At 36.2% G+C, this 20,172-nt stretch overlaps 1 long non-coding RNA gene across 1 annotated transcript; it reads left to right on the top strand.

The window, feature by feature from the left end:
* The first annotated feature begins 1,209 nt into the window (after window positions 1-1,209).
* Window positions 1,210-2,498, top strand: LOC145163599 (uncharacterized). Its single transcript, XR_013739710.1, has 2 exons — window positions 1,210-2,025; window positions 2,190-2,498. It is a non-coding gene; the product is annotated as an uncharacterized LOC145163599 (long non-coding RNA).
* The last annotated feature ends 17,674 nt before the right edge of the window (window positions 2,499-20,172 follow it).

A 20,172-nucleotide genomic window follows, 5' to 3' on the forward strand; every position in this document is an offset into this window, starting at 1 on the left:
TGATCAGTTGAGGGTTGTAGCTAGCAACCGCAGGTGGGGATGTCAACCCTGTATAGATCTATACATATGTATCTCGCTCCGAAGATTAACGATTATAGCACTTTGGGTATGCTAAGTGTTTAGACTCAGCCAATGAATAATGTAGCGTCTCACTAAAAAGCCCTTAACTAAAAAGTTTGTGAATAACTCTCAGCCCTAACTTACTTGTGGGTAAGTTCTAGGTGTAATGAATATCGTTGTATAAGGTTTATAAAAGCCAAATATGTTTGACATATATGTAAAAGTGTAATGTACTCGTTTTTATAACAATGAATGTTTCAACTTAACGAACATATGTACATGTATAAACGTGGTGTACTTAAACATATAAATAACATGTTTAATAATAGCTTGAATCATTGAAATACTACACAGTTTCATACGTACTTGTTATAATATGAAATGTCACATGAAAATCATATAATCTTGTATCGTGTAGTATATGTTGTGTAAAACAGTTATTTCTCAATAAAATAACACTAATATATATACGAAAAATTTATACTAGTTTATTCATAACAATATTGTAAATTGTTAAATAATAATATTTTTATAAGCTAGGTTTATTGTATTTTCGCCTAAAAAGGCTATTGGTTTGTATAGACAAAATATATTGGCACATGTATTCCCCTCCCCCCCCCCCCCCCCCCCCCCCCCCGAAATAATTAAAATATTAAAAATGGGTCGTAACCACTCACCCTTGAAGCGTGGGTTCCAATCGTTCGAATTCGAATTCGAATTCGAATTCTTTTGAGAAATTTGTCGTGAGAAATCCACAATTTCACAATTCTTGACCCTTGAAGCACCTTCGATACCGTTTTGTAGCGAATTTCCACTATAAGTGTTGTTTTGTAATTTCGCTAAACTATAGGGGCTAATTGGTAACTTTTCTCAAGTATAGGGGCTTTTTGGTAATTTAATTAAATGAATATGAATGATTTGGTAAAAATCATTTCAAAGGGGGGTTGTTTTAAGCAAATGGGTTAAATGTTTGGGGATTGGACTGTTTTTGTAAGGGATTTGTCAAATGAGGGTCAATTTTTGATAAACTTAATGGAAGTTTGAATTTGTGTTGACCTTTGACCGGGTCTAAATCGGATACCCATTTTCTTATTGATGCCCATGACCGATCCAACAAAGTGGATCCATTTAATGATTAGGGTTAAGTGCTTTCCCGTGCTCATCGCTTGACAAATGGATCGGGTAAAAACAATATTGGACGAAGACAGACAAATGAAGATGATGGAACGAACGCATGGATTGACAAAGGGCAGTGTCGAATCGGAGAGACAATCAAATCGGAAGCAGTAGGAAAGAGAATACGAATGCCATTGCAGTGAATGAAGTCAGAAGGTGGGGCTCAATCGATTGGTGTGAATCACGAAGGAATTACGAGGTTGCAGGTGTTTCAGTGGCGTTTTCTTCTTTGGGAGAAGAAAAGGAGTGCGAGGCTTGGGTTTCTTGGCTGTCTTCTGATTCGAGAACGGTAAGAAGAATACGATGGGAAAAACGAAGAGGGAGAACGCGCGAGTGCTGCAACGGGGGCTGCTTTGGCAGCCTCGTCGTCGTTTCTTCCCTTTCTGACCCGGTAGCCAATACGAACAGACGAACTCGGGCTTGTTTGATCGCTACGATCGGTGGCAGGGGTGTTTTGGCATCGGTAAGCTTCTTACTTAATCTTTTCTTTATCCTTGAGATTGGCAGCAAGGGAAGTGTTTTATGTGCCTCTCAAAAGAGGGGTGTTTGGGGTCCGTTCATCTTACAAAAGAAACGGAAAAGAACTAGAACAAGAAGGGGCACCAGGTAGCAGCGATGGTGGAAGCAGGGTTGTGAAGAAGGTGGTATTAATGGGTTTGCTCGACGGCTTCTTGATTGCTCTTCTCCTGGTCCGATCGGGACTAAAACATTTGTCGGTGGGGTGTTTTGGTGTGCTAATCGACGGGAAGTGCTAAAGGATCTCGATGGGGGCAGTTGCTGCTTCATTTGGTACGGTCCTCTTCTCTTTTCTTTTATTTTTTGATATAAATCATTGGAGTGTATGAATGCTTGGTTTTTGATAGAAAAAATGGAGGATAAAAGAGATGTTTAGGTTAATTGTTTGATAGGGAAGGAAAGAAACACAAACGTGTTCTGGCTCTTCTGGTTTGCAGGTATACACGAAGGAAGAGCAGATGAATGCTTTAACTAGGAAATGATTGTGAGCTAGTTATCTGTATCATTTGTTGATGGGTAGAAGCAATACCACACAGTGTTTTCCCTCAACGGATAGAAACGATTTTAGTGGTTTTAAGAAAATCAGTATTATACTGGTTTGGATTTTTTAAAACGGTCGTATCTTTTTGCATACGAATTCCGTTTTGGACGTTATTTATATTTTCGGAATCAGGGAAACACGTACTACGATGCTATAGTGCTTGTATTGCTCAAAACTGCTTAATACAAAATTTCAGTTTTTCAAACGCATTCCCATGGTTGCAGTTTGAGTCGTTTGATTGGTATGTCAGATTACATATTTGAAAGTAAGATACCATCTGGTATCTTATAATAGTTAAAATAATTTATTTATTTTACATTAGATTCACTAAAACTTAATGAGTGAAATTACAAAGAGATTTACTGTGAACTTGACCGTTAATTGTCTGTGACCTAAATTTCGGGATGTCACAAATAAGTTGATATCATTAGTAAACATTAGTGTATTACCGAGAGTAAAGTATGTTGCTATTACATGGAAAATGATTTCTTCTCCTCTAAACATATCCAACATATAGGAGGCTCGAATTAAACGAGCCCTAGCCGAGCACAAGCCTAAATATGAGGCTCGTTTATTAAACGAGCTCGAGCTGAGCTTCAATTATTGGGCTTGCGAGCCTAAACGAGCATTTAGGTTCATTTAGGCTTGCAAGCCCACTAAATTGTTCATGAGCCGAACTCGAGCTTGATCAGGCTTAGACTCGACTCGTTTATACCCCTACCAACATACATAAATATTTGGATGTTTTCCGCTTTGAAAAAATCCTTTGCTACATGATATGGTTTAAGTAATGAAATAAAATGGAGGTTACAACTAATCTTTGTTTTTCTTCAAAAATTACCCATCATTACATATATTGCCGACTTTTTGTTTTTGCCTTCAATATCCAATTACTTATTTGATGTTATCACCTTTAAATTTTTCAATATTGTATAATATTAGAAGAATATATGAAAAATAATTGCACTGGAAAAAATATTTATACCATATAGTTAAACTAACTTTTACAATTATATAGTTTAGGGACTAAAATGTAAATGTATAGTTTCCTTATATAGGCAATTTATATATTCAGATTGTAAATCCTCATCCGTATGTTAATGAGAAATCTCTCTCTCTCTCTCTCTCTCTCTCTCTCTCTCTCTCTCTCTCTCTCTCTCTCTCTCTCTCTGATTTTACATGGTATCAGAGCTAGGGTTTTAAACCTAGCCACCGTTGTCGTGTATCTCTTCCGAAAATTATCACCGTTATCTGATCACTGTCCATAATTGATTTCGCGTTCTTATCCTACAGTTGTCGCTGCTATCCGGTGGGTCACTCAAATTAACTGATCGATTTTGGTTTAATTACTTCAATCGATTACTTCAATAGAGGTTAACCGATTGATTTTTCCTCCCAAGTCAAGCACTATTTTGCGTTTTAAATCAATTTTAGATAACCCTAAAAAATATGGGTGATGTTATTAATCCTTCTTCTGGTACAACCGTACAGTCATTTGTCATCACCGGAAACTAGTCCATCACTTCGAAAAAATTAATATCATGAGCAACCTCTATCAAGATGTAGTTCAACGGTCAAGGTCAGAGTGATCACTTAACTAAACGTGTTACACATACTGTAGAGAATGATAAGGCCAAATGGGAACAAATTGATGCTCAACTCTGGAATCTATTGTGGCAGTCTATTGATCCCTTAATTATACAACTATTTAGGCCTTTTGAAACATGCTATGATGTCTGGACTGAGGCTTTTGAATGCTATACCAATAATGTACAAAGGTTGTATAGATTTGTTAATAATATTCAGAAGTTGAAGCAAAAAAGGAAGTATGGCGTCTTATCTGGGACAAATGTGTGCCCTCATGCAAGAATTTAAGGCACTTATGTCATTTGTCGACTCACTAGCTGAACAAACTACCCAAAGGGAGAAGTTCTTTATGGTTGCTGCTCTTTCTGACCTCAAACCAGAATTTGAATCTTCTAGATATCAAATTCTTACAGGTTCTACTATTCCTACCAAGAAGGATACTTTTCGAAGATTACTAAACATGACGGGTACTAACAACACAACCTAGAGCCCAACTTCCAGTCCTTCTGCTTTTCTTGCAATCTCAACATCTGCTCCATCTCTCTTAGTTGTGGGCCCAAAGAAGGAAGGCAATAATAAACGCCCCATATGTCAGTTTTGCGGAAGGCTTGGTCACACTGAGGATAATGTTGGAAGAAACAAGGTCGACCTGCTGCTCCACCAACTCAGACCAATCAATCTACATCCGGATCCATTCATGCAATTGCACCAACTTAGACTGTCAATATGTCAACATCTGATTATGAAGCTTTTCTAAGACATAAGGCAACCCAATAGTCCGCCCCTACAGTCACTGGTTCCTCTAGCACACACTCATCTTTTGTCACTCAAGGCAAGTCAATGGGCTCGTGGATAGTTGATTCAGGTGTTACTGACCTTCTATGTAGTAATAAAAATCTTTTCTCTAAACTCACTTGTTCTGGTTCTTTAACACCGATTATGGTTGCTGATGGTAATAAGACATAAGTCAATGGAATTGGTACCGCCTAACCTATTTCTTCATTGTCATTGGATTCGGTATTATATGTTCCCAAAAGTCCTTTTAATATTGTATCTGTCAGTCGAGCCACTAAAGCTCATTCATATTCATTAACCTTCACTCTTGATTCTATTTTTATATAGGACCTGAGCACGGGACGGATGATTGGTGAAGGGCATGAGTCCCAAGGTCATTATTATTTAGGTGGATCTCGTCCTTCCATTGTAGCTACTGTCATGTCACCACAGTATCTACATCACCTAAATGGCCACCCTTCCCTATCCAAGTTAAAGAGAATCGTGACGAGTTTAACTTCATTGGAGTCATTAGAGTGTGAGACATGTTACTTAGGAAAGCATTATCATGGTGTTTTTCCTAAACGTGTCAAAAACCGTCTCCATTCCCTTTTTTCTCTTGTACACACTGATGTATTAGGTCCCAGTAGAGTCTGTTCCACATTGGGTTTTCAATATTTTGATACATTCATTGACTATTATTTATGTTCAAATTGGTTATTTTTAATGAAAAGTCGTTCTGAATTGTTTGCAATATTCACCGAATTTTGTGTTGAAATAAAAACCCAATTTGGTGCAACCATTCGTGTCCTCAGGAGTGACAATGCACTTGAGTATGCCCTCTTTTGTCATACAAAATCAAACCCATTTTTCTATTGTATTTCCAACACAACCACCCTATCATCTCCTTTTGCATCCAATTGGATCAGTATGTTTTGTTCATTGTCTTTATCCGGGTCGAGGTAAGTTAGCCTCTAAAGCGGTCAAGTGTGTCTTTCTTTGCTACTCCCGATTACAGAAAGGTTACAAATGTTACTCTCCTAGCCTTAATAAATATTTCATGACTGTAGATGTAACATTTTTTTTATCATCAACTTTATTACTTTACTAATCCATACGATAAATCTATTGTTGAACAGGTCCTCCCGATTCATGGTTTCCATATTCAATCAACTGATCATACTTCAAGTCCTGTTTTCGATCCCTCACCGTTGAAGACCTATAATTGTTGTCTTCAGCCTCCTATGCTACCTTCTACTGATATTGATGGAGAGACAGATCCACCAAATCTAAGAACCTTTGAATCATCATCTTTGTCGGTTAATACACCAGCTCCGTTCTTCTGTGATGATGATCTGCCCATTGCTTAGCGGAAAGGTAAAAGGTCAACTACAAACCCCAAGTATGATATATGTAGTTATGTTCACTATGACCGTTTATCCTTAGCTTTCGCAGCCTTTGTTTCCAGCCTTGCGTCGATACATATTCCAAAGATTAGGGGTGTTTGTTTGGATGGATCGGATCGAGTGAATCCAAATGGATTTCGGTTTTCAAAGCATGGATCCGAACAATCCAAACTAAATACAAATCCGATCGGAACCAACCAAATTACAATTCGATTGGATCGGTTTTTACAATTCGGTTTTCAAGAGGTGTAACATTTAAAACTTATAATACTTGAATGTTAGACAAATTTAAACAAAAATAAATTGTTTAGTTGTCATTAAAATCTATGAACAACCGTTAAGAAAAATGTGTTATCATTTAATATTCTATAGATAAAACATTTGAGAAGTGCATATTTAGGTTTTTTATTGGGTAATACATTCAAATCTATTTTAAAAACAATTTACACTTAAAAAATAATTAAAAGAAGTATATTAAAAACAAACAATGTATATAAATAAACAAATGATAAATAGTTATTCGGTTTTTTGGACTATTCTGTTTTTATTTTATAAACCAAAACCAATCCAAAATCCAAAATAATAACTCGGTTTTGCTAAAAACCAATCCAAAAATCCAATTATCCAAACCAAATAGTCCAATCCAAATTGTCCAATTGGACAATTCGATTTTATCCGAACAGTGAACAACCCTACCAAAGATAGTAAATGAGGCTTTACTTCATTCAGGGTGGTGCCAAGCAATGATTGATGAAATATATGCCTTACACAATAATGGGACATGGGAATTGGTTTCATTACCTCCTGGAAAACCACATGTCAGCTTTCATTGGATATTTACTCCTAAGGTAGGTCCAGATGGTAAACTCGACTATCTTAAAGCTCGATTGGTAGCCAAAGGATACACTCAAATATTTGGTATGGACTACAATGATACTTTCACTTCGGTTGCCAAAATGACTAGCATTCGTATTCTTCTATCCATGGCTGCAATGTGTAATTGGCCTCTATACCAACTAGACCTTAAAAATGCTTTTCTCCATGGTGATCTGTAAGAAGAAGTTTACATGGAGCAACCTCATGGGTTTGTTGCTTAGGGGGGGTCCGGTTTCTTTTGCAGATTACGAAAATCTCTCTATGGCTTAAAACAATCTCCAAGAACCTGGTTCGGGAGATTTAGTGTTGTGGTAAAAGAATTCAGGATGAGGAAAAATAGGGCAGATCATTCAGTTTTCTATCATATTTCAGGGACACAATCTATCAACTTGATAGTATATGTTGATGACATAGTTATCACAGGGAATGATCACAAGGGAATACATGAGTTAAAAGATCACATATTCAAGCACTTTCAGACCAAAGGTATGGGTAATCTCAGATACTTCTTAGGTATAGAGGTTGCAAAGTCCAAGGATGGGATTTTCAATATCCCAAAGAAAGTATGTTCTAGATATTCTAGAGGAAGCTCATCTATCCAAATGCAAACCAGTTGAAACTCCAATGGATCCTAATGTCAAACTCCTACCAGGTGAGCGGAAGTTGTTGGCAGATCAATGGAAATATCGAAGACTATTAGCTCTTCTTAACTATCTCACAGTAACTCGTCCGAACATTTCCTTTGTTGTAAGTATAGTTAGTTAGTTTCTAAATGCTCCGTGTAGCACTCATTGGGAAGCCGCTCTACGGATCCTAAAATATATCAAATAAGCTCCAGGGAAAGGTCTTTTATATGAGAACAAAGGGAGCACAGAGGTATCTTGCTACACTGATTCTGATTATGATGGTTGTCCTTTTAGTAGAGGATCAACATCTAGATATTGTGTTCTCTTTGGCGGTAATTTAATCTGCTGGAAAAGTAAGAAACATAATGTGGTAGCAAGATCTAATGCAGAAGTAGAGTATCGAGCTATGGCAAATGCAACATGTGAACTTATATGGGTTAAACAACTTCTCGAGGAACTAAGATGTTGCCAAGTTTCTCAAATGAAGCTTATATGTGACAACCAAGCATCTCTTCATATCGCTTCCAACCCAGTGTTCCATTAGAGGAAGAAACATATTGAAATTGGCTGTCATTGCGTTAGAGAAAAACTACATGATGGTCTAATCATGACTGAGTTTGTTAATTCGAGTGATCAAATTGCAGATGGGTTTACAAAGTCCCTGAGAGGACCCCGAGTTGACTATATATATAACAAGCTTGGTGTCTACAATATATATGCTTCAACTTGAAGGAGAGTGTTAGAGGTGTATAGTTTAAGGACTGAAATGTAAATATATAGTTTCCTTATATAGGCAATGTATATATTCATATTGTAAATCATCCTTCCGTATGTTAATGAGAAATCGTATTCTTCTATCTGTCTGTCTTTACGCATACTCTGATTTCACACTAACAATATGAAATACGAGGGATTTTGTTTCCATGTAAGTCATCTTATTCATTGAACCATTCGGTAAATATTATTATTTATACACTATAATATATCATGACTATAAATTAAAAAATATAGATATTTCAAATCGCATACCCCAATAAGAAAAAAAATTCTAAATACAATGTTGTAGCAAGAAGAGACGAAACTACAATGATGTTAGTATTCACCCATAAGTGAAAGTGTGTTGGTATTTCTTGCGTTTAAACATATATATGGCACCATTATTCTGCAAGCAGAACCTTTATTCTTGTTGTTGTTGTTGTTGTTGTTGGTATTTCTGCTTTGGTATTATTTGATTCGGGGACTACCCAATCGTTTGTATTGCTTGCGTTGAGCAAGAAATTTGCTGGAGCTCCGGGAGAGTTAGATTGTCCTCTAGATGTTAATATTGCTGATGATAGGTCTTTTCGGGTTACGAGGGTTCATCGGGGTTGTACTCTCCAGTTATTCAGCGAGCAGTATCTGGTTGATTTGGTTCCCATTCCTCTGTGTGGGAACAAGGTTATCGTGGGCATGGATTGGTTAGTGATCGACTATGAGCAACAGTTAGTTCAGGTTCAGACCCCAAGTGGGGGAGAGATAGTAGTTCATGGGGAGAGATCTCAGCGTGGGCTGATTTTGTGTTCAGCAGCGAGGGCCAGACGCTATCTTCAGCAGGTTTGTTCCGATTATGTCGCCTATGTTATGGATACCTGGGATAAGGGTAAGGTGACCACGGATGATGTACCTATTGTGCGGGATTACCCGGATGTATTCCCAGAGGATTTGCCTGGGGTGCCTCCGGAGAGGTAGATGGAGTTTAGGATCGATTTGGTTCCAGATTCGGCATCGATAGCCAAAGCACCGTATCGGTTGGCTCCTCCCGAGATGCATGAGTTGTCTACACAGCTGCAGGAGCTATTAGACAATGGATTTATTCGGCCGAGAGTTCGCCTTGGGAGCATAGATTCTGTTTGTGATAAAGAATGATGGGTCTCACCATATGTGTATCGACTACCGGGAGCTAAATAAGGTAACAGTGAAGAACCGTTATCCACTCCCGAGGATTGATGATCTTTTTGACCAGCTTCAGGGTCCATCTTGGTTCTCCAAGATTGATTTGTGATCGGGTTATCATCAGATGCGGGTCAGAGATGAGGATGTGCAGAAGACTGTTTTCCGGACTCGTTATGGTCATTATGAGTGTGTGGTGATGCCTTTTGGTCTCACCAATGCTCTAGTCGCGTTCATGGACCTCATGAACCGCGTGTGAAGACCGATGTTGGATCAGTCTGTGATAGTATTCATTGATGATATATTGGTTTATTCCAAGACTCAGGCGCAGCACGAGGAGTACTTGAGGGGAGTGCTAGAGACGTTGAGGAGGGAGAGACTTTTAGCGAAGTTCTCCAAGTGTGAGTTCTGGTTGCGTGAGGTGCAATTTTTAGGGCACCTTGTCAACCAAAGTGGTGTTCTGGTCGATCCAACTAAGGTTGAGGCCGTGATGCAGTAGGAGGTTCCGAGGTCTCCATTTGAGATTCAGAGTTTTCTTGGTTTGGCGGGTTATTATCGGAGATTCATCTAGGATTTCTCCAAGATAGTTGTTCCTTTGACCCGACTGACAAAGAAAAAGGTTTCATTTCGCTGGGGGCCTGAGCAGAAAGCAGCTTTTGAGACTTTCAGGCAGCTGTTGTGTGAGGCGCCGATTGTGACCCTGTCAGAGGGTGTTGATGATTTCATGGTATATTGTGATTGATCGATCTTAGGGTTGGGGCAGTGTTGATGCAGAGGGGTCGCGTGATCGCATACGCTTTGAGGCCGCTGAAGCCTCATGAGGTGAATTATCTGACGCATGATTTGGAGTTGGGGATCGTGGTTTCGCCGTCAAGATTTGGCGGCATTACCTCTATGGGGTCCGTTGTACTATTTACGCGGATCACACGAGCATGAGGTACTTAATGGACCATCCAAACCTGAATATAAGGTAGCGCCGATGGTTGGATCTGGTGAAGGATGATGATTGTGAGATCCTTTATAACTCGGGGAAGGCCAATATGGTGGCCGATGCTCTAAGCCGCAAGGCGGTCGTGGCTCCGATCAGAGATATATGTTTGAGGATGACCGTGATTACTCCATTGTTGGAGCAGATTCGTGAGGCTTAGGTTGAGGCTATGAAGGAAGAGCACTGAAAGAGCGAGCATATTGTGGGTCAGGTGGCTTCTTTCGATTATGATAGTCGTGGATTGTTGACTTTGAACCGACGAGTTTGGGTTCCGTATTGGGGCGGTGTACGCCGGATTCTGATGGAGGAGGCCCACAAGTCTAGGTTCTCCATTCATCCTGGGGTGAAGAAGATGTATAGGGATCTTCGTCCCGATTATTAGTGGCCCTGCATGAAGTGGGATGTGGCCTAGTACGTGGAGCGGTGCTTGACTTGTAGGAAAGTCAAGGCCGAGCATTAGTGTCCTCATGGAAAGATGCAGTCGTTGAAGATTCCCATATGGAAATGGGAGGATATCACTATGGATTTTATCACGAAGCTTCCCAGTACTACACGTAGAGTGGATTCGATTTGGGTCATCGTGGATCGTTTGACCAAGAGCGCGCATTTCATTCTGATTCAGGAGAGTATTTCCGCAGAGAAGTTGGTTGAGATTTATATCTGGGAGGTTGTGGCACATCATGGGGTGTCGGTATCAGTGGTTTCCGTTAAGGATGTCCGGTTCACTCCCAGGTTTTGGAAGAGGTTCCATGACGAGTTGGGTACTCGTCTCCATTTTAGCACAACTTTTCATTCGCAGAGCGATGGTCAGAGTGAGCAGACTATTCAGACCCTCAAGGATATGTTGCGGGCGTGTGTTCTGGATTTTGTTTGGAGTTGGGATACGTATCTTTCGTTAGCGTAATTTTCATATAACAATAGTTATCATGCGAACACCGATCGACCTCATTTCGAGATGCTTTATGGGAGGAAGTTCAGGACCCCGATTTATTTGGGCGAGGTCGTTAAACGGGTTATGGGGAGTACCAAGGTGGTACTCAATACAACTGAGCTAATTCAGCAGGTTCAGAGCAGGCTCCAGAACGCTCAGAGTCGGCAGAGGAGTTATACCGAAAGACGCCAGTCAGATTTAGATTTCCAGTTGGGAGATAAGGTTCTCTTGAAGGTGTAACCTTGGAAAGGTGTCATCCGGTTCAGGAAGCGGGGCAAGCTGGGCCCCAGGTATATTGGTCACTTCAGGGTTTTGGCTCGGGTGGGCCCGGTTGCGTATCGTTTAGATCTTCCAACCGAGCTCAGTTAGATTCATAGCACATTTCACATTTCTCAGCTTGCAAAATGCTTAGTGGATGATTCCGCAGTGGTACCTTTGGAGGATATTCAGGTGGATGACCGCCTGAATTACAATGAGAGGCCGGTGGCGACTCTGGATCGGAAAACAAAAACCTTGAGGAACAAAGTTGTCAAGTTGGTGAAAGTGCAATGGACGCAACACTGCAAGAGTTCGGAGTGGACTTGGGAGCCCGATGATGGGATGAGGGAGCATTATTTGGAGTTATTCGGGGCAGCGAACTTCGAGGACAAAGTCTGATTCAAGTGGGGGAGAATTGTAACACTTGAATCCTGGTATGTTTCATATTTTTCCCTTGTTATTAAAAGATTTTCATTTTGGTCATTGAGCAGTACGCGAGGCGTGCCACTTGGAACGCTTAGCGTACAAGCTGTAAAGCGAGTACGCGGGGGCGTACCACTTGGTACACTTAGCGTACTGATGTGAGATTGGGACGGGACTCCGGACATGTACGTTGGCCATACATATATGTATGCGGGACTCCTTACCAGCCTCCATTGCCATAAAAACCTTAAAATCGACCCTGAAGCCTCTTTGTGGTGTTCTTTAGCTATTAAGAAGACTTTGGTGGCCATTTTTTCATTTGTGAAGGAAGTAGTGGAGCTTGAAGTTGCCTTGCTTGGTGAGAAGGTTTTGGATCCAAAATCATCATCTTATGTGCAAGGTCTTTGAGGTATCAAGTTTGCATCTTGGCTTGTATATGTTTACATCTCTTCATAGTTTGTTTGTTATGCTTTTGGTCCCTTTTTGGGTTGATGGAAGAGTTAAGTCGTTTAAGGGCTTGTCCTTATACATCTGAGTTTGTATCGGTCTCCTTAAGCATAAAGGTGCAAGCTTTATGAGATTTTTGGTTACATGCATGCATTAAGTAACTTATTAAGTCCCTTTTAAGCTTAAGAGCTTCATTTAGCCATGCATGAACGTAAAGTTAGCAAATTTACATGATATTCTAGCTCAAGGAAGTCAGATCTATGTTTTGGGGCTATGTCTTAAAGGATTAAGGACCGAAATCAAGTTTTGGCTGAATGGGTGAGTACGCTGGGCGTACAAGTAAGTACACTTAGCGTACAAGCCCTCAAGCGAGTACGTTGCGCGTACGTTCTGGGTACGCCTCGTGTACTCGGTCAAGAGGACTTCGCATGTTTGGGCTTCAGATTTGGGCTTTTCTTTGGGCTTAGTGGCTTGGGGACTTGTTGGGCCACCTGAATGTAAGAGTTTGGATTAGGGTAAATTAATGGGCCTTAGGGTAAGGTCCATGTAGGGATTTGGGCCCAATTTGGAAAATTGGGCCATATGTGGGCCTTGGATGGTTAACTGGTTTTGGGCTTTTTAGATTGAAAGTTTGGGCATTAGTCTTGGACCAAACTAGGTAAGGGGTAAAATGGTCTTTTTACCCTAAGTATTGATTGAAGGATATAGATTTGACTCCAATTTTTAATTGGGTGTTATTTGATATTGATAGCTCGAGGATTTGTCGGATCAGAAGCCAGGGATTATCAGTACGATTCAGTAGTGCGATGTGAGTTTCCTCACCATGGTTAGCGGGTCGAATGCACCAATGTCGACCCATGAGTTGTTATGTTAGAATACTCATTATCTGTGTGACACTAGTATGTGTATATGCTTGTATGCCTACTGGGCGGGGCCCAATGATTATTATGTATGCTATTACTTGTGATGTAGGATGAATTGTATGTGGGCGGGGCCCGTTATGCGAGTTAGGGTGGGGCCCGTTATACGAGTTAGGGCGGGGCCCGTTATGAGAGTTAGGGTGGGGCACGTTATGTGATATATGTTTGGTATGCGGTATCTTGGGGAACTCACTAAGCTTTGTGCTTATGGTTTTCAGTTTATGTTTCAGGTACTTCCAGTTCCAAGGGGAAGGGCTCGAGATTATTGCAGAGTACACACCATCTCGTTCCGCTTTTTGGCGTTTTATTCTGATTGTTATGATGTTTGATACGTTATTTTGTTTGCCTTGTATCGATGGTGTTTTGGAAATATTGGTTTTATTAAATTAAAAATGAAATTTCGGATCTTATTTTTGGGATGTTACAAAAAAAATGAAACATACTCAAACCAAATTAAATTGTGGATATCATTTTGCTTTAACAATATTCACTCGAAACTTCCAAAACTTTTCATCTTATTTTTTCATTATTACATTAAACTCATTTATTATTTTAATTTCAATCTTAAAACTAATTATTTATATGAAAATACTTAATTCATTTATTTGAATTGGATGTAAAACATTAAAATTCTAATGTTAATATATAATATACTTACTTTGTTAAATTAAACATACTTTAAAAATGGAAACACAAATTAAAATGTCAAATGAATTCCAAAAACTTTGTCCATATAAAATAATAATAACAACCACACAAGATAGTTTTAATTTATATTTTATAATTAATAAGTACTCATATTTATATAGTTTAAGTTATTAATATTAGATAATTCAATGGGTTTTAACTAAATGAAAATTTCATGTTTCTAAAATTAATGATATTGACTAATGGAATTTTATTTTTAATATTTTAAATTATATGCCACAAATATCATTCATTTAGTTTATTTTATTTATATACGTTCATGTTATCTTATAAGAATTCAAGTAATACGGTTTAAATATAATAATAAGTTTTTATGATATTTATTGGCAATTTTTATTTCATAGTTAATAACCGCTTCAGTATTTTTAACAAATTATTGAGATATTAAAGTTTTTATGACACGTATCATTCATATTATTTTATTTTAAATATATAAGTGTTCAAAACTATGTTATCGTATAAGAATATAAGTAATGTGGTTTACAAATAATAATTAATTTTTTACGATACTAATTGAAAATGCTTATTTCATAGCTAATGATATTGACTTAAATATTTTATACTAAAATATATTTTTTTATTAGTTATCTATATAAATATATTCATACGCAACACGCGGGTATTCATCTAGTATCTATTAGAAATCATACCACTTCCTTGCACCATATTCACTAGAACTCTCAATACATATGAATAGTGTTTTTAATTAAGAACTAATTAATCACTACAAGCCAAGACCAATTTTGTAACTATATATATATATATATATATATATATATATATATATATATATATATATATATAGTTATGAGTACTTATAATTTCAACTTCGAAATAATTAATAATACAAGTGAAGAGTAACTTATGGTCAAGAATTGGTAAATTTTATATTTAATTCGTTGATATAAAGATATAAATAATTCACATATATAGATGAGATCTAGAATTTGGTTGGAGAAAAAAGCAATTTGAGATTACTCAAAACTCTATATTTGTGGTGCATGTATTCATATTAAATGAAGAAGACGAAGATACAAAATTTAAAGATGCAAATGAATAAAATTGAGATCAACTTGACTCCCTCCATATTCATTTCCTTGAAACTTACGATTAATAGAAGAATAAGCCAAATTATGATCTTAATTATTTGTAATTTCATATCGAAAGTTGATTGTTTTTTTTTATAATATATGTTACTTTTTAATTTTTGTGTTTTCATGAAAATTTGATTTGGCTGTAGCGTGTAGCTATATAAAGAATAAGGATGATATGTCTTTTAAATTATATATTATTATCAGATCATTAAATAGATATCACTTGCGTATTTCGAACATAAAAATCATGTCTTAAATCTTATGCATATTTTTTCAATTATCTATAATTTACATATTGTTTTAGTTTAGCTGAATTTTTCATTATTTGTTTTAAAACATATTGTCATAAAATTAACTATTAAGTAAAAACCATCTTCCACAACAAAAAGTACTGATCCTGATCACATGTACAACAAAGTCGCATCTTACGAGCTACTTATAATTAAAATACTTTTTATAATGAAATTCATATTTAAAAAAGAATTGTTATTTGAAATAATCCATATAAAAATTGTCGTTCATCATATAAAATATGATTTATCTCAAGAATTCTTGTTAAACAAGAGTTTCATTGTTATCAATATTCTCATATAAAAAAATGAGACCAACCAGATTTTCACATCGACAAGCTCTCAATAAGTATAAAAAAATATTGAAATTTACACATGTTTAAACTAGACCTGACAAAACATGACACGACACGAAAACCCGATACGAAATTAGCGGGTTAGGGTCAGAGATTTCGACACGTTTATGTAAACGGGTTGACACGACACGACACGATAATCAAACGGGTAGGGTTACGGTCAACACTTTCAACTCGAAGATGATTCGAATATGACCCGTTTAATTTTATATTATTTATTATAAATTTCATATTTTTATAAATATATTATATGTTATAGACTTGTAGTGGGCCAAACTCAATAATTAGAAGTAATATTCAAATTTTCAAAGTTACTTAATTTTAGTCATCCTCACCGCCTATCCTTTTTGCTCCCCAACTTTAACTCTTTTCATTTTTCTTCTAAACTTACTATAAATTTTGTCATTTCATCTCATAACTCAAGTGTTTTACTTTTTCCTTTTTGCCTCCACAACTCCTACTTTCCAACCTTTAAAATATTTCAACCCGACATGACACAACATATTTACAAGGTCTAAACCTTAACCCGAAGCCTGACACAAAACCGACACGAAAATAAACGGGTTGACACGATAATTAAACGGGTCGGGTTAGGGTCAAGCCCATTCAACCCGTTTAATGTCTTGACACGACACAAACCCGACACGACACGACGCGTTTGCCAAGTCTAGTTTAAACACATGTCGTAATAAAAAATAATCTTCTTGAACATGCTTATTTGAAAGTTTTGTTCATAATAAAGTAGTTTCCAAAAGTTTGTTGTTGATTAAAGTAACTTATCGTTAAAACATGTCCTTTTTTGTCTGCCATCTAGTAGGACACATAATATGATAAATAAATATATACATCCGAATTTCTTCTAATTTGTATTTCTTAAAGTTTCGTCTTGTATTTTATTTATATTGTTTGAATGTAATGTGAAACTAAATTTATGGCTATTTTGTTTTATTTTACATGGTTTATGATTTATTTATTTTATGATATTGGATGCACAATAATATGATATTTTCATGTGAATTTTTTTTATTATCAATATGTTTAATATGTTTATTTTCATTGGAATAATTCATGAATATTACTAAACTTGTTGTTCATGTTGATTATATTAACGTGTTATACATATATTATGTTTTATGTTCAAGTTTTGTGACAAAAATATTATTATTGATGAGTTAATATGCATTGTGATGACCAAATTATAATTAGTTTTTTATGAAAATTATATCAAAACGTCATAGGCTCATATAAGATCTATAATGTTTCCATATACTTTTAATATTGTGCACCGCACGAGTATAAGCCTAATATTTAATATCTGACAGTCATATTAATAAATTTATTTCATAGAAAAAATATATTTAATGCCCATTTTGATGATTCACACAGGGCTTTCAAAATCAAGGGACCAACTATTTCATAACCGGATTATATTTCATTTTGTATATCATATTATATATATATATATATATATATATATATATATATATATATATATATATATATATATATATATATAAAAGTTCAAATAGGATCACTAACTTGTTTAGGATCAATAAGATAACTTTTTCAAACACCTCATTTTAGAGCTTGTCTTCTACAAAAATATTTAAAAATATGTAAATTTGTTATTTTTCAACCTCTTTCCATATTGATATTCGAAAAAAATCTACAAAAAATGTGAACCATATGCACATTTTTCTTAAAAAAAACTCATTTTTTGGAAAAAAAAATTCAACGAATCACCTTCTATATTAACATATTAGACAACTAATACATTTAAAATATATATAGAAAAAATTAAAAAATGTGCATATATGCAAAGACACAAATGTGCATGATTTTGCAGCCTTTGTTTTAGAGCTTATCTTACATCGAAAAAAATACCTAAAAATATGTAAATTTATCATTTATTAACCTCTTTCCATATTGATATTTGGGAAAAAAAAATTACGTAAAATGTGCACCAAATGCACATATAGACAAAATGAAATTATGCATATATGCACATCTGAACATTAATGTACAGATGAAAAACGTCTTAATAAGTTAAGATGCTGCTATAGAAAGTGAATTTTAAAAAAAATCAAAACAAACGTTTTCTGCTTATGTGCATGTGGTGCATATTTTACGTTACATGCATTTTTTTCGAATATAAGAATGGGTAGAAGTTAAAAAATGATGAATTTTTATATTTTTCGTTATTTTTTTCTATAGAAAATAAACTCTAAAAACATGTTTTTGTAAATAAGATGAATGTGATGCACATGTTACCGATTTCTTTTCGAATAAAAATATGGAAAGACGTTTAAAATGATAAATTTACGTAGATTTATTTATTTTTTTCGATATAAGATAACCTCCAAAATAAGAGTTGAAAAAATGATTTTATTGATTCTAAAAAAACTGGTGATTCTAATGGATATATATATATATATATATATATATATATATATATATATATATATATATATATATATATATATATATATATATATATGCATTTAGCATGTTTTGCTGAATTTTAAGAGGTACAACACCTTAAGCATCATTTACAATAAGTTTATGCATCAACATATGTATGGCTTTTGACCTGATCTCATTCCTTATCCGGTCCAACAACCTTCCCACCGTTTCACCCTATCTTCAGCCTTTTAATGTTATACCTCTGGCCATTTATATAATACCTATGCTCTTCTCCATTCACCGTCTACGTCTTTAACTCAGCCGCCTCTCTCCTCTTTCTCCATAACCGGTGACCAACACCACCACACACCATCGACTCCACCACCTCACACCTAATACCATCGTCGCCATCAGCTCTGTATCACAACACAACCGTCACACCACTATTACACTGCTATCACACCGCTATCACCCGACACTCAACCATCAACGTTCTCCTCCTTCCCCCCTCAATCGGAGACCGTCGCAAGCTATTACCCATACCCCACTCCATCTTCGCCACCTGGGCATCCTCCTCGATCATCGGTGCAATGAGAAACCCTAGCCACCACAATCTTTAAACTCATTAATCGGAGACCATCACAAACTCATTCATCTCTCTCGCTGTAATCTCCGTAAATAAGCCTAACTTAGAGCGCCCAGAGCCCCTGTTCCTTGACTATGAATTTTTTGAGCCAGTAACAGTGCTCCTCCATCTCTCTCTATAAAAAAAAAGTCCAAAGAGCCACCACCACAATCAATCCACATGATTTCCAGGTTCGTATCGATGATTTTTGTTGGATAAAAGAGTCTTTTGTGTTGTTTTAAACGTTTTTCTATTGGATGCGTGGGTTTTGATGATTTTTCCTTGTAGAAAAGGAATCAGTGGTTTTTTTTCATCTGAATGTTTTTCCCCTTCTTTCAATCCCTTTCAAGGTCACGCAACTATTAAAATCACTACCAACCCATTTTGGGTTTTATTCTCTCTTCTCCATCTCTCCTTCCATTCTTAATCAGTTCATTTATTCATTGATTTTATATTGGTTTGATTACAGGTTTTATGAAGATCCCCAATAGCCATTATCTTCAACACCACCAAATCCTTCATCAGTCGCCATTTTCAACACACATCACCTGTAGATCCCCCCATCATCACCACCACACCATTTCTTAGGTTTACACCACCATTATCTATGTTTCCCCTCTATTTATTCTTCGCCAATTTATAAAATTAATCATACAGGTGCGTATTTATTTGATTATGGCTTAAAGTTTTACTTTTTTTAGGATACATTGGCATACATGTTTACAAAAATCATTACTTTTACTTTCAAAATGTTAAAATTATTGAATTTGGGAAGTCAATATGAAGCTTAACAAGCTATGGATAAGAAAGATGAGGATTTGGAACATATAAAGGTATTTGTATATATTTCTGATATCATGTTGTTAAAAAATTGGATTTTATTCAAACTATTATGGATGTTTGGTTGGCCTTTTTATTAAAGTATAGCTTATGCTTTTCATAGATGATTATTTTCTATTTATCATTCGTGTTATCACACAATCTTTCTTATGTATGATTGATGGAGATATTTTGCTCCACTTCAAGGTAACAGTCTTGACTAAATTCTCTTTGAATTCCGTTTAAATGAACTGTCTTTGTGTACTTTGATCGTACAACATTCTTAACATAGATCTGCCAGCAATATCTACAATTTGTTCCAATTTGCAGGTGCGTCTATTTAGTTCTTTCTAGGTAAATATATGGGCTGGTTCAGCTCCAATGTATATGTATGGTTTATGTTCCAACAGCTAACAACA

Source organism: Lactuca virosa, chromosome 1, assembly GCF_052849685.1.
Source record: "Lactuca virosa cultivar CGN04683 chromosome 1, Lactuca_virosa_CGN04683_v6, whole genome shotgun sequence".
In the NCBI taxonomy this organism is placed as follows: Eukaryota; Viridiplantae; Streptophyta; class Magnoliopsida; order Asterales; family Asteraceae; genus Lactuca; species Lactuca virosa.